Source organism: Papio anubis, chromosome 9 (assembly GCF_008728515.1).
Source record: "Papio anubis isolate 15944 chromosome 9, Panubis1.0, whole genome shotgun sequence".
NCBI lineage: Eukaryota > Metazoa > Chordata > Mammalia > Primates > Cercopithecidae > Papio > Papio anubis.
The window spans coordinates 71,024,249-71,040,536 of NC_044984.1; the positions used below are offsets into that span (position 1 = coordinate 71,024,249).

Sequence of the window (16,288 nt, forward strand, 5' to 3'; positions counted from 1 at the left end):
ATTTAGGGCGGTGACCACATTCACATAATGAGAGTGGAAAAATATTTCAGTCAAAAATCAGGTCTTGATTGTGGAAATCATACAGGAGTGAAATATTATGAATGTAATGAATATTGGAGGACTTTCAATTCTGAGTTTACATGACACCAGAGAATTCATGCTGGAAAGAAGAGAGAAGGAATTCTCTAGATGTGGTAAGTCCTTCGGTTGCTGGTCAAATATCTTTCATCACCAGAGAGCTCATACCCAGTTAAATATGTGGTGCAATCAATGTAGAAATATGAGGATTTAACCAAATGGAAGATCCCCATTTGATTCAAGATCCTTAGTAGATTTTTAACTTATTAAGAACAAATTCCATGTTTTTCTAATTCCATTTTGATTTTACTCGGCAAAATGTCACTCAACAAGGGTTATTAGTTGGAGTGTTGAAGACATATGAGAGGCCTCCTGCCGCTCGGAGATTTTTGTTTTTCCTAAATGTCTGTTGCCCAAGGCACAGTCCCTTGCCTTCTCTTATGTTGTTTTCTGTGCCAAGAAATCTTTCTCCATCTCTTCAACTTAACACTCTAAAATGTCAGTTTCTTTGTCCAGCTGTCTTTGACTTTTCTAAGATGAGTTAGTCACCGCCTCCAGCCCTACCTTCATACGTTATTCATAAACATACTACAATTCCTGGCGTTATAATGGTTTGTTTATGGCTTGCTATGCCAGTGGATTGTGAATTTTCATTGCTGTTTTAATTGTTGGATGAATGGGTATCTTGGCAGTGCTAAGAGAAAATGCTTTTATGTAGTTTGATGTTCTCAGAAACATCTGTCGCTAGAATTAAAAAACAGAAGAGAGTTTAAATCAATATTTTTTAAAATTTTGCTCATATTATAATAAAAAGCACTACTGAGAAAGAATTAGACATGGTCCTTTTCCCTAAAAGTAGTAAAAACATGCTGGGTGTGGTGGTTCACACCTGTAATCCCAGCGACATGAGAGGCTGAGGTAGGAGGATCACTTGAGCCCAGGAGTTGGAGGCTGCAGGGAACCAGGACTGCATCACTGCTCTCCAGCCTAGGTAACACAACAAAACCCCTATTCTAAAAATATAAAAGTAGTAACAGCAGTCTAGTAGGGGAGATAAGGCATGTAAATAAACGACCACCGGGTGAGGCAGAAAAAGTGTACTGAGTGTGTAACGCCAAAGGTTCTTGCTTTAGCCATGCCAAAGAGTTGGTGTGGCGGCTGCCCGCGGAGAGTGTTGGAGACACGGACTGAGAGAGAAAAAGCTGTAGGCTTTATTGAGCAGAGTGACAGTACAAAGCTTCCATAGCGTGGAAGGGGTCCCGAGCGGGTAGCCAGAGTTAGTTTATGCAGTTGCCTTTTAAATTCTTTAAGGCAGGAAATATGTGCAGAGGGATGATGTTAGCAGAGCGAGAAACAAAGGCAGTAAATTATTTTGTGTGTCTTACATTTTGAGGAAAACCAGAATTGTAACTTAGGTTTTATCTACTTTATGACCTTGCAGCGGCGTGGCAAAGGAGACAGGATTTTACGGACCTTACAAAATATGTTTACAAGGAATTGGAATTGGGAGCATAGATAAGGTCCACTGGTCACAGAAAAATGGGCATTTAACTTTCATTTTATTAGTTTCAGGGGAGGGGGAAGGGAGACAGGGAGAAAGGACACAGGGAAGCTTAGAGCAAAATTTTCGCTGTTTATAGCTTTCTTGGGGTAGAAAACACATGCACAAATCCTGGTGCTAGGAATATTTTAAGCATATATTTTCAGTATTATTCATCCAGGACCGAAGCAAGTCCTGATGCAGGAAATAGTGAGTTTCACAGCTTTCTGAGCCCCTACTCGACCCAGGAAGCCCGGCTGGCCCCTCTTCTCAGTCCTCCCTCTAGTCAGGACACCCCAACTGCTGTTGGGAACTGGGCAGCGGCCGGTCTGGCTGCTTTTTGCTGGTTAGGGGCGAAGAAGGGGCCCTGCAGCTGTGGTGTCCTCCAGAGGGAAACATTTTAGGCCAGTTGAGGGACCAGCGGGTTGATCCAGGTGTCCTTGATAGAAGCTGTGAGTTGAGCTTATTTGAGGTTCCATTTGTAAGACCATCTGTAGCTTGATGGCCTCAATCCTGGAGGAAACAAATTTGACAAGGAGGTTAAAAATGCAAGGCCCAAAGGTGAATAATAGTAGGATGACTGTCACAGGGCCTAGAAAGGGGAGGAGCCAAGATATCCATTGGTTAAACATATTCCAGGGTCCTGAGTGTTCAAGCTCTTTTTTCTTACTTTTTATCCTGTCTTTTTTTTTTTTTTTGACCTTTTTAGTAATGATTTCTGACTGGTTAACGAAATAGCAACATTCTTTTCCTGAGAAGAGGCAGCTGCCTCCTCTTTCAGCTGTTGATAGGTTTAGGGCTCTTCGGTTTTGAAGGACTATTGCAGCTAGAGAATTAAGCTGGTTTTGTAGGGTCACTAGGGAGTCAGAATGCTGGGGAATGCAGAAGAAGGCATCTTTGAGGTCTAGAACAGAACCATTCTGCTTTCTCTGGTATTTGAGAGAGCAGTGTATAGGGGTTGGGTACAGCAGGATATGAAGGAATTACTGCCTTATTGATGATTCTGAGGTCTTGCACTAGTCTCCACTGACCATTTGGTTTGACTGTTGTATTTTCTTACTAAGCCTTGAGCTTTTAAATATCTAATGATATCCTGTAATCGTTGTGAGCTTTAGGCCTGAAGGGATATTGCCTTTGATAAGGAAAAGTGGTGGGGTCTTTTAGCCTAATTTGAACTGGATGGGCATTCTTTGCCTTTCCAAATTGTCATTCCAAGGCCTAGACTTTAGAGTTGATTCCTTTTTCAAGTAGGGGACAACAAATGGGTAATTTGTTCCCCGTATTCATGTAGATAATAGCCCCAGCTTTGGCTAATATGTCCCTCCCTAATAAGGGTGTGGGACTTTTGGGCATAACAAGAAAGGCATGCGAAAAGAGCAAATTCTCCCAATTGCAGCTGAGGAGGTGGGAGAAATACCTGGTTACAGGCTTTCCTAAGATTCCTCAGATAGTTACGGACTTTGAGGACAGTTGTTCGGGGCAGGAGATTAAAACTGAGAAGTTCATGCCAGTGTCCAGGAGGAAGTCCACTTTCTGGCCCTTAATGGTCAAACTTACCCAGGATTCTGTGAGGGTGATGGTATGAGCTGGCACTTGCCCCGGGCACCCTCAGGCCTGTTGCTGAATCATCTGGGTGTTTCTGGCCCAGAGGGCCTTTGTTCTCTGGGCAGTGCACCTCCCAGTGATTGCCTTGGCATATTGGACATGGGCGAGGGGGCGGTTTATTTCTGGTTGGACAATTTTTCTTTAAGTGTCCTTGCAAACCGCACTGATAACAAGCCCTACTAGGCAATTGGCCTGCTCCTCTCTTGGTTCCCTCTGAGCCACCAAGGTTTGCCTGTCTGAAGGCCATGGCTAAGGCTGCAGCCCTTTTTTAATCTCACTTTTCCCTTTCGGCCTGTTCCTCTTGGTCCCTGTTACAGAACACCGAGGTTGCCAGATTTAATAATGTTTCCAAATTTTGTTCTGGGTCTAAGGCAGACTTCTGGAGTTTTCTCCTAATGTCAGCCACTAATTGGGGGATAAATTTATCCTTTAAAATGAGTTGGCCTTCTGCAGAATCTGGAGTTAGGGAGGTGTGCTTTCTTAGGGCCTCCCTTAGCCTTTCTAGAAAAGCAGAGGGGTTTTCCTCTTTTCGCTGTGTAATTGTGGATAGCATTGAGTAGTTCATAGGCTTTTTCTAGTCTTCCTCAACCCTTCTAAAATGCAAGTTAGCAAATGCCTGTGGCTCCAGTCTCCACAATCTGAGTCAGTATCCCAGTGAGGGTCTACAGTGGGGACTGCCTGTTGCCCTGTGGGGAATTTTTCCCTCTCCTCCTGGGCCATTCGATTGTTTACCTGGCTAAGGTACCACAGTTCCCCAAATTGCCGAGCTGCTGCTAAAGCTACTTCTTTTTCAGTAGGACTTAAGGTCTGATCAAGAAGTAACATGATATCTCTCCATGTTAGATTAAAGGACTGCTCCAATGCTTGCAGGACATCTATATAGTTATCAGGATCTTCCGAGAATTTCCCTAAATCTGCCTTTATTTGTTTTAAATCTGAGAAGGGGGCACGCACATGAATGGGCCCAAATGCTCCTCCTACTGCTTGTAAGGGACATAGTTTGGGTGCCTGGCTCGCGGAGCTTATGTTCTCTTTCCAGTGTGCCTTTAACACTTCGGTGGGGCTAGATGGAGGAGAGTCAGTTGCGGAGGAGAGTGGGGCAGAGGGAAGAGGCCCTGAGTATGGAGGCAACTGTGGGCCTCTGTCATTTGGGCAAAGCTTGCAGGCTTGGCACAGGGCAGTATTGTCATGAAGATCAAAGAAAGCCTGTACATAAAGGACTTTACTCCATTTACCTTTCCGTTTACAGAAAATGTCTAGTTGTAGAAAGGTGTTATAATTAATACTTTCCTCAGAGGGCCGAGTTTCTCCATTTTGTAAGGAATACTGTGGTCAGGCAGTGGTACAGAAGAAATCAGCTGCTTTTTTTTTTTTTTTTTTTTAAGGTTTCAGGGTTGAATTTGTTCCAATTATTCGGGATACATCTTAGGGGAGTGTCCGGTTTTGAAGGTATGGTGCCCATCTGGAATTTTAAACACAGGGATGCCTGCACCCCTGGTTAGTCCTAGGACTTGTCTTCCCTTAGGATGTCCCCCAAGGGTCAGGTCCAATTGTGCTCAAAGCTCATGGCTACTTTTCCTGAGCCCTCCATCTACCGGATTTAACCATGCTTACCGGCAGGATGGAAACTTCCCTTGCCCCTGCCATGCGCCCATTGACCACTAAATGGGGCACAAGAACTGTTGGATTTATTGTGGTCCTTTTGCCAGCGCGTTCTACCTGTTCCAGGGTGGCAAGGCCTGGGTCGGGGCACCACTGATGCTTGCACGCCAAGGCCCAATGTACGTGGACCTGGCCATAAAACTGTCCTTTAAGGAGAAATCTCTGAATTAGTGATAGGAGGCTTAGTAAGCTTAAAGGGAGTAGTAGATGTCCTCTAGGCCAAGAGAACAGCTGCTGTACTCTAGCCTTCTGTCCCTGCTTACCATCAAAGGAGTAAGCTCCTCTCTCAAGGTGGTACCAGTATCCTATGTGTGTCCCAACTGACTATATTTTCTTTCGTTCAGTACCAATTATCAAATGGTTGAAATAACAATTCAACGGCTCTAAGAGTTGTACCCATGCACTGTAGATTGTACTTGAGAGACCCCAAGGAAGGGGAAAGTCTATTTGGGGAGCAATGGAGGAAATGCCCTAAGGCTTCTATTATCCACACGAAAATTACAGCCCTATCTTTAAATTGTCCTGATGGGGGGGTCCATACACTATGGTGGGGAAACTGGCCCTTTAAAATAGCCATCAAATGGCGACACCTGCCTAAACCCTGAAGGGCACTATGAACAGGGATCTTCTGGGCACCACCCCAAGAACTTAAGACTTTTAAATAGGGAATTTTGATCCTGACTAGTGGCAATAACTGTGCTTACGAAATGAGGAAAGAAGTCTAGCGGGCAGACATTGGGACCCAGGAGGCAGGGATCAGAAGATTTGGCTGTCTCACGCTCAGTGACCCTTGCAGGGGGAGCCTCTGGCGGGACCACAGTCTCAACCAGGAAATCTGGGCGACTTGGACACTTGCTGAGCACTCCTGGGTATACTTTGGGACCACCACGGAAAGTGAAAGAGTTAGAACTGAGTCCAGGCTAACCAACGCCCCCAATCCTGAAGGGTCGAGGGTTGTTAGAGAGCCCTTTTCCAGACAGCCTGACACCCGTGTCTTTAGTCTGGTGGCCACACTAATCACCTTCAAGTGGCCAACAGGTGCCCAGTTTTTAGCCTCCTAATTCTAAGGAAGAACAGGACAGAATAGCAAGTGTTCCTATTGTACTCACCGCGTGACAATCTAGATGCCTTTCCTGGATCTCCTGGCTGACTCGCCAAAATGTAACGCCAAAGGTTCTTGCCTGAGCCATGCCAAAGAATTGGTATGGCAGCTGCCCCTGGTGAGTGATGGAAACACAGACCAAGAGAAAAAAAGCTGTAGGCTTTATTGAGCAGAGCGACAGTACAAAGCTTCCACAGTATGGAAGGGGTCCCGAGTGGGTAGCCAGAGTTAGATTTTTCTGTTGCCTTTTAAACTCTTTAAGGCAGGAAATATGTGCAGAGGGAAGATGTTACCAGAGCAAGAAACAAAGGCAGTAAATTATTTTGTGACATGTCTTAGATTTTGAGGAAAACCGGAATTGTAACTTAAGTTTTATCTACTTTATGACCTTGCAGTGGCATGGCAAAAGAGACAGGATTTTACAGGACTTTACAAAATATTTTCATAAGGAACTGGGATTGGAAGCATAAGGTCCACTGGTCACAGAAAAATGGGCATTTAACATTTCTTTCATTAGTTTCAGGGGAGAGGGAAGGGAGACAGGGAGAAGGACACAGGGAAGCTTATGGCAAAATTTTCGCTGTTTATAGCTTTCTTGGGGTAGAAAACACATGCACAAATCCTGGTGTTAGGAATATTTTAAGCATGTATTTTCAATATTATTCATCCAGGACCGAAGCAAGTCCTGATGCATGAAATGAGTGAGTTTCACAGCTTTCTGAGCCCCTACTCGACCCAGGAAGCCCGGCTGGTCCCTCCTCTCAAGTATGTCAAGAGAAATACAAGTGAAGTGTTACGGAAGAGCAGAAGGGAAGACCTTACTTCCTGCTTTGAGTTGGGAGTAGGGGGTCAAAGAGAAGATATTGGCTTTTTGTCAATATCTGGCAGCCTGGTTGGATGATGGTGTTCTGGTTCTCATTTCTGGAGGCCCAGCTTAGAGCTTGCTCTTGCAACCCTTTTGATAATTTTATAAGCACTCAGATTCTCTGAATCAGGTCTTTGTTAAATTACATAATGAGAGTATTTTATGGCTCCTGTGATCTACCCTTACCTGATACACTTCCTCACATTCAGAATCAATCTAAAGTCCTTACCAAGGCCTACCAGCCCGGAACCATCTAGCCTTAGCCACTCTCTTACAGTCTCTTTCACTGACTCTGCTTAAGCTACATGTCATTTTTGCATTTTTGTTCTTCCCTGAACACACTAAGCTTGCCTCTACTTAGGGCTTTGGGACCTGCTCTTCTTATGCTTGTGGATATATGGCATGACTCATTCACTTTTTTTTCATGTCTCTGCTCAAATATCACTTCTTCATGGAGATCTTCTCTGACTACCTATCTAGAATATCACTGCCTGTCAGCTTGTCCCTTTACCTTCCTTTATTTTTTTTTCATTATACCTATTATCTATCATAATTTATATTTGGTTAAAGCCTGTCTGCCCCCATTGAACAATAAGCTTTTTGCTAATTGCTCTATTCTCAGAGGGTCAAACAATTCTTGGCATACAGTAGGTGTCTCATAAATATTCTTTGAATGAATTCCCATTTTACAGAAGAGGAGACCTGAGGCAAAGAATGATTAAGTGACTTATCTGGGTTTACACGGTGAATGGCAGAGCTGGAGTGTGAACCCAGGTGGTCTGACATGGGAGTGTTTGTTGCTCTGCAGGACACCGCATTGCTTCCCCAGCATAGCCAGCCTTCCTTCAAGCCCCTGTGTACCCCATCTGAAGAAAAACTGGTACTGCTGTTAGAAAAAGAAAAGAAAGATAAAATGCTTAAGCATTTGCCTGTCCAAGAGAGGGATGTCCTGAACTACAAATACAACCGCCTGCCCGTGGGACAGCAAACCCCTGTGGTGGAGACAGGTGGCAGAACAACAACAAAAAAGACGTGGCTCAGCAACCTGCTTGGAAGATCCTGCAAGTAACTCCACCCACTCAGCCTGATTCTAAAACCATTCGTCCCGCTGCTTCCCAACCTGCAAATAGACACAATGCTCTCAAAATTACGTCCTCTCTACTTTACACCTGGATATTATCAAGACGGTGGGGGGATTTTTAAGTCCCACAGGGGCTAGTTTTTACTCTTGTCCCATTATCCTCATTCTTTTTTTCCTTTTTCCCCCTTCTTTCAGTTTTTTCTAAAATTTCTTTTCTGTTCTCTCCTTACAGTTTAACAAACGAATCCATTCAATGATAATTTTACACATTTAAACATATTAACTGAAACACAGAAATAACAAAAAGCGTTAACTTGTTAATAGTTCCGCTTTAGGCCATCAGAGAGGGAGGCTGATGGCTTTGTGTCACTGGGCCCTTTTGTCACCGGACTAGGGTTAGGGTCTCTGTCATTTTCTCTCATGCAATGCTGTGTTGTAGCTCCCTGTGAGTCTCCATGGTGTAGTGAAATGAGCAAAGCTCTGCTTTAAGGCAAGTCTGGGCTCACGTGCTGGCCTACCTCTTACTGGGGTGTCCTTTGCCAACTTTCTTACCTCTCTCAGCCTCTGATCAAAGCTCACTGCATCCTCAACCTTCTGGGGACAAGCGAGCCTCCCGCCTCAGCCTCCCAAAGTGCTAGGACTACGGGCACGTGAGACTATGCCTGACCTCAGCCTGTTTTCTTATCTGTAAAATTGGAACAACAACAAAAAAATCTTCTTTGTAGAGTTTTGTGAGAATTAGAGATAATTGATATAAAAAATCTGGCGCAACTAATGAAACACAGTAAAACTACAAAAGGAAAGCAAGTTTTTCCCCTTTTTTCCCTATGTTAAAACATAGTAACATTAAATGATTATTCTGACTGAATGTGGAATTAATTTGCATAATTCATTTTCTGAACATATATCCTACCTATTAGATATTGAACTACTTTTTTTTTTTTTTTTTTAATCCTAGACGGAGTCTCGTTCTGTCACCCAGGCTAGAGTGTAATGGTGCGATCTCGGCTCACTGTGACCTCCGCTTTCCGGCTTCAAGAGATTCTGCTGCCTCAGCCTCTTGAGTAGCTGGGATTACAGGCACGTGTCACCGCACCCGGCTAATTTTTGTATTTTCAGTAGAGACGGGGTTTCACCATGTTGGTCATGCTGGTCTCGAACTCCTGACCTCGTGATCCACCTACCTCGGCCTCCCAAAGGGCTGGGATTACAGGCATGAGCCACCACACCTGGCCTGAACTACTTTAAAAAAATCTTTGTTCAAGTAACTGTTGCAAGATATTTTCATTTAAGTGTGATTTAAATTAACACTCTATATTGTTCTGTATCTGAGTTTTCTAAAAGATAAAATAGATCTTTTGTCTGAATTTAAATTTAATCACATAATACTGTGCTATTATAGTCCATTTATATTTAGACTGATATGCTTCACTATTGTCTCCTCCAATATGGAAGGCAAATTGTATGAAGAACTATCCTATTCTAATTATATGACTTCAGTGTCTTCTATAACAATTTTTAATTGTTAACACCCAGTACTTTCTAGGGTGCAGGGAAATGGGTGCTCTTAAACATTCTAATGGAAGTTAAATTGAAGCAGTCTTCTTGAGAGCTACTTGGCTTAAAGAGTTCTTTAAAAGTTCGCACCCTTGATTCCAATGATTCCACTTATAGGAATCTGTTCTAAGAAAATAAGATGTCCTGGCCGGGCGCGGTGGCTCAAGCCTGTAATCCTAGCACTTTGGGAGGCCGAGACGGGCGGATCACGAGGTCAGAAGATCGAGACCATCCTGGCTAACACGGTGAAACCCCGTCTCTACTAAAAAATACAAAAAACTAGCCGGGCAAGGTGGCGGGCGCCTGTAGTCCCAGCTACTCGGGAGGCTGAGGCAGGAGAATGGCGTAAACCCGGGAGGCGGAGCTTGCAGTGAGCTGAGATCCGGCCACTGCACTCCAGCCCGGGCGACAGAGCCAGACTCCGTCTCAAAAAGAAAAAAAAAAAAAAAAAAAAAAAAAAGAAAATAAGATGTCCATAAGCTATTTTTGAATAAGGATGTTCACCAAGGCATCACTTTAAAATAGAGAAAAATAGTAAACCTCCTGAATGCTCAACAATAGAAGGATGATTAAGATACATTATTAGCTGATTAAAAATCATTTTGCACTTAATGGCACTGGAATATTTTGGGATATGATTATAACTTTAAAAACCAGAAAAATATAAAATAATATATATAAAATATAAGCATATAATACATTTAAAGTAGTATAAAAATAACTATATATGCTGCAATCCCAATTTTGTGAAGGAAACTCTATATTTACAGATGCCTAGAAAAAAGAATGAAAGGTCGGGCATGGTGGCTCACACCTGTAATCTCGGCACTTTGGGAGGCGGAGGCGGGCAAATTGCTTGAGCCCAGTAGTTTGAGACCAGCCTGGGTTACATGGCAAAACCCTGTCTCTACAAAAAATGCTAAAGTTAACCGGGAGTGGTGGCACATGCCTATAGTCCCAGCTACTCGAGAGGCTGAGGTGGGTGGATCACCAGGAAATCAAGGCTGCAGTAAGCCAAGATTTCTTCACTGCACTCCAGCCAGGGCATCGGGTGAGACCCTATCTCAAAAAAAAAAAAAAAAAAAAGACAAGATATATAGGAAAATGTTAATGGTGTTGAGGGCAGTAGGAATTTTATTTTCTTCTTTGCAATTTTCTGTATTTTGTACATTTACTGTGATGAAAATATGTTATTTTGATAACCAAGAAAATCATTATAAAACAAGAAAAATAAATTTAAGGGATTTAATTTCACCCTTAACTGTAGACTTCAAAGTACCAATCAGCAGGTTGGAGCACCCCACAAGCAAATGGTAAGCTATGTGTAAGTCCCACACTCACTATAGGTGCTTCCAGTCACATCTTTATGGTGCCTAACCCTAACTAGTTCTTGATGTTACCAAGTGTGAGGCAAGATGAGAAAGGCAGGAGTGCCCGTGGAGTGAGTGCCAGCCTCTTCCAGGCTCGGTGCCCAAGAACTATCCCTAACCATGCACACTCAGCTGAATGGTCTATTTCAAATTTTCACTCACTCTTTCCTTACACTTTTCACTTCCCTGGGAGGCACTAGTGTCAGGCAACTGTACTAGGCACTGGAAATATGCAGATGTATGTTTTGCCTTCCTGTACTTCTGGCAGGAAAAAGAGAAGGAACAATAAACCAACATGCCAGCTGCCACAAACAGCTGCAAGGGCACAGACACCTTAGCCCAGATTAGTTACCAGGACAGGCTTCTTGGAGGAGTTGATGTGTTTTCCATATTTACTCCAAATGCACGCATATCTGTGACCCCTGTGGTGCCACAACTTAGCTTCAAAATTCTTTTACTTGTCCAGTCAATTCCATCTCCCATTCTGCTCAGGGAGTTCCAAACCTCCCCCACTTTCCTCACCTAGCTCACAACCTTCTCCCCTCAGCAGCCAAACCCACCTTTCCAGAAAAACTTGCAGTCTTCTTTTTTGTGTGCCAATCAGAATGACATAATTGCCATTTTTCCATTTTCCCTTCACTACCAGGAAACTCAGTGTCAAAATTAGAGCTCAATTGCTATTTTATCCCAGATTCTCTGGAACAAAATCTCTCCTAAAAGATTTGTAATTTTTAACAATGGTAACACAATTTCATTATCAAGACTGGGGCCATCATATATCAACTACTTCAACGCTTTCCCAACCCTACTTTTCTATTTCTGTACCTTCTTTCCTTCCTTCCTATCCTCCAGTCTCAGAGAAATTAACTTATTTATTTATTTATTTTTGATATGGAATCTTGCTCTGTTCCCCAGGATGGAGGGCAGTGGTGCGATCTTGGCTCCCTGCAATCTCCGATTCCTAGGTTCAAGGGATTCTCTTGCCTCAGCTTCCTGAATAACTGGGATTACAGGTGCCTGCCACCATGCCTGGCTAGTTTTTGTATTTTTTTTTTTTTTTTTAGCAGAGACGGGGTTTCACCATGTTGGCCGGGCTGGTCTTGAACTCCTGACCTCAAGTGATCTGCCTGCCTTGGCCTCCCAAAGTTCTGGTATTACAGGTGTGAGTCACCATGCCTGGCCAGAATTAACTCAAATTTATAAGTACCGCAGGTGACCTCCAGTGGAATTTCTTGGCTTGACTTCCTTGCCTATCTATAACCTTGCTATTCGTATAATTATTGTCTATAAACATGTGAATAACTCTGTCTAGTGGGTAGACAATCATTCTCTTCCCCACCCTAACCTTTCCCATGGAAAAAGTCAGTTTTGCAGTTGTTTATTAAATTCCTTTCAACATTCCTTTACAATATATAAATGTATAGTTCTCTGACTTCAAATCCATTGCACCATCTTTGCAATTTCCTCACTAAATAATATAAAATAATAATCTTTAACATGTCTTCTCTTTGTTTCTATGAGAGTTATGATTTTCCTTTTTAAAAAATTATTCTTGGCCGTGTGCAGTGGCTCATGCCTCTAATCCCAGCACTTTGGGAGGCCGAGGCAGGTGGATCACCTGAGGTCAGGAGTTCGAGACCAACCTGGCCAACATGGCGAAACCCCATCTTTACTAAAGAATACAAAAATTATCTGGGCGTGGTGGTGGGCGCCTGTGATTCCAGCTACTCAGGAGGCTGAGGCAGGAGAATTGTTTGAATCCAGGAGGTGGAGGTTGCAGTGAGCTGAGATCGTGCCACTGGAATCCAGCCTGGGCGAAAGAGCGAGACTTCGTCTCAAAAAAATAAATAAATAAATGCAAAATAAAAAATTATTCTGACACTTAGATAAGCTTTTGGAAGATGAAGTCTATATTTTCTAGTTCCACTTTCTCACTTTCTATTTCAATTTTTAGTTACCCACTGAAATCTATCTGTGCAGCCCACTCCCCGCAAACAAACCTCAATAGTGTACTGAAACCATTCTGGAAAGGGTCAAAAATAGCAAACACTCCTCCGTTTTATCTTTCTGTCATTTGCTGCATTTGATACTATAAAATCTGAGTAATATACCAGCAGGAAAGACGAAGACTATCTCTCATGGCTTCAATTGTGCAACCAAAATTATTCCAGCCACAGATGTTTCTGACCTGTTCCTGTTTCAGTGTTTTATGTGAATTCTTTCTTTTTGCTTTTTTTCTAAATCCTGGGGGAGGAAGCTGAAATTAAACAGTGCAGATGTCTGTGTAATCACAACCGTCTCTCTCTTTCTAACGTTATAAAAGTGCCTCATCCTGATAGGGAGGACTTCCCAGTTATGCAGCTGAACAACTTGAAGCTTTATATTTTCTAAAAATAATACGGCCTTTTCCGATAAAATCTTGCAACATTGCCCTTTATTAAAAACAAACAAACAAAATACTTATTTAGGTTTTTTTGTTTGTTTGTTTTTAGACAGAGTCTTGCTCTGTCACCCAGGCTGGAGTACAATGGCCTGATTTTGGCTCACTGCAACCTCCGTCTCCTGGGTTTGAATGATTCTTTTGCCTCAGCCTCCCGACTAGCTGGGATTACAGGTGTGCACCACCATGCCTGGCTAATTTTTGTATTTTTAGTAGAGATGGGGTTTCACCACGTTGGCCAGGCTGGTCTTGAACTCTTGACCTCAGGTGATCCAACTGCCTCATCCTCCCAAAGTCTCAAATCTCTTCCCTATCTGTACGCACTCTGAGAGGATTTTATCTCATCTCAAGGCTTTAAATCTGGGCCCTATACTGAAGCCTCCTAAATGCATATTCCAGCTCAGACCACTGTTTGAACTCCAGATTTGCATGTCTGATTACTACTCAATATCTCCTTGGACATCTAAAAGCCACCTCAAACTCAACAGGTCTAAAACTGAGCTCCTGATCTTCTCCCACCGCCTCCTAAACCTAATTCCTTCCACAGATTTACCTATCTCAGCAAAAGGCAGGCTTCCTTCATCTTTCTGGTTGCTCAGGTCAAAAGCTCGAGTCATCCTTCCTTCCCACCCACCCCCTTCTCTTACTCATCATGTCCCATCCCTCAGCAAATCCTGTTGGCACTACTTCAAAATGTGTCCGGACTCCACTATTCTCACCACTGCCACTACTACCACTCTGTTTCAAGCTGCCATTATCTCTTGCTTGGATTGTGGCATCTTACATGGTTTCTTTGCTTTTTACCCTTAGCCTGAACTATGTATTCTTAACATAGCAGCCAGAACAATTTTTACGGAACACAAGTCAGATTGTGTCACTCTTTTGCTCAAACCCCTCCAATGACTGCTCACCTCTTGCGGAGTTAAAGCCAGAGTCCCCAGAATGGCTTTAAGGTGCTACAGAATCTGCCTCTATTTTCTGACAGGAATCTGGACCTTATCTCCTACTTCTACTTCTTTACCACTCCAGATCGGGGGCTCAATTTTGGACATGTTGAGTTTGATGTGCCTTTCAGATTTCCAAGGGCCTCCTTGCTCTTCCTTTAATACACTAATCATGCTCTCACCTGGAGGTTTTTGTACTCCTGATCTCTCTACATGAAAGGCCATTTGCTTGGGTATCTGCAGGACTTGCTTTCTTCCCTTCTTTCAGGCTTTTGTTCAAGTATCACTTTCTCAGTGAAACCTGCCCTCACTACCTTGTATAAGATCACAACTGCCCCCCAGCCCTACACTCTGGCCCTCACTATCCAATTCTCTGCTGCTCATTTCTCCATAGCGCTTGTCATTGCCTAACATTCTAAGAATTTTACTTTTGTTTACTGCCTTTCTCCACCAAGAAGGCTATCTAAGCTGCAAAGTTGACCATATTCCTCCTCATTGAAAGGCAGCACAGTGTCATGTTCATGATTCCAGGTTATGGAGTCTGACTGCCTGGGTCTGAGCCCTGGTTCTATCACTTAACCTTTCTCTGCCTTTTAATCTATAAATATAAAATAAGAATAAATAAAATGAAGATAATAAAGGAATCTTTCTCGTAGCCTTGAAGTGAAGACTAAATATCACAGTGCTTTTGAAGTGCTTAGAACAGTGCCTGACACATGGAACGTGCTCAGTAACTGTTACCTATTATTATATGTACTGGGTACTGGGGCTTCTGTTCAAGACTACCTCATCAAGCTTATTCCTCTATCCCAACTGCTGAGAATATCAGCATTCCACCCTGGGAACTGCCCTTAGCATCACATAACCACTTCGGAGAACAACTTTGCCTAAGCTCCAGTCCCTCTCAGGTAATGGCTGATAGTAAATGACTGGCTCATGCCAAGATACTGACACAAAGGTACTGTCCCATTGCCTCAATTTGGGACAACTCTAAGGGTCATCTTACATCTCCTTTTGGAATGAGCTGAGGCTTCAGAGACAGCTGCATTACAGGTCAGCTCCTCCTTCTGCCCAATCCTGCCTTCCTTACAGATGTATCTCACAAGAACACTCCCCAGTAAACTTGCTGCACACCACTTCCTGTCTCAGAGTCTGTTTCCAGGGAACCCAGTCTAAGGCACTGTATGAATCTCTCAGTGATCCTTGTAGGATAATCATCTCAATCTTTAGGATAGTATATGAGGTTTTCATGAGTTGATCCCATTCTCTCCCTCTCTACCTTCAACTCTCACAATTCCCCATCTTGCACTTTTTCTGTAAGGCCCTCTCCATGGTGTTCACTGCTTTGATCAAGCATGTTACACACTTTACTTATAATGTTATAATGTACTTACAATTCCTTCCTGGCCAATTCTTCCTCATTCTTGCAGACTCAGCCCCTGTCTTCCAGAAAGCCTAAATCCAGGCTTAATTCAGTCTGAAATTCCCTCCTGTATACTCTTACAGCACTTCGTTTATATTTTTTAATCAAACCACTTACTATATTAAACTAAAATAATACAGAATATTATTAATATGGCAATGGTTCAATAGTTATTATAAGGAGGTCTACTAATTTAGCATATGAAGAATTACTTATAGTTTTACTGTAGTGTTGGGGAGAGGAAGGGTAAGGATCAAATTTGTTTATCAGTTACAAGTCTTTTTTTCTTAATTAAAATGAAGTCTTGTACTGATCTTAACCACAGGAATGTTTTGGCTCTTAGTATTACCAAACACTGTTCCCAAAGCAAAATAAAGTAGTTTCTAATGAGTGGGGCCAGGGGGGTGTCAGTTGATGAGATTCAGACCCCTGCTTTTGTGACAAGAATAAGGTGAGGACAATGTATGAGGAGTCTTGATCATTGGTTTGGGCAAAAATGGGATGAATACTTACTGTTGGCATGCTATCTTCTTCCTCTTCTGATAATGCTCTAGAAAACAAAACAAAACAAAACAAACAAACAAACAAAAAAAACGCCTAATCTCTGTGTCCTGTTCAGAA

At 42.8% G+C, this 16,288-nt stretch overlaps 1 long non-coding RNA gene across 1 annotated transcript; it reads right to left on the reverse strand.

Moving 5' to 3' along the window:
- Nucleotides 1-1,620: 1,620 nt before the first annotated feature.
- Nucleotides 1,621-16,284, reverse strand: LOC116268895. The gene is made up of 4 exons (XR_004176129.1): nt 16,181-16,284; nt 8,486-8,618; nt 5,995-7,738; nt 1,621-2,131 (listed from the first exon to the last, which is right to left on the reverse strand). It is a non-coding gene; the product is annotated as an uncharacterized LOC116268895 (long non-coding RNA).
- Nucleotides 16,285-16,288: the final 4 nt, after the last annotated feature.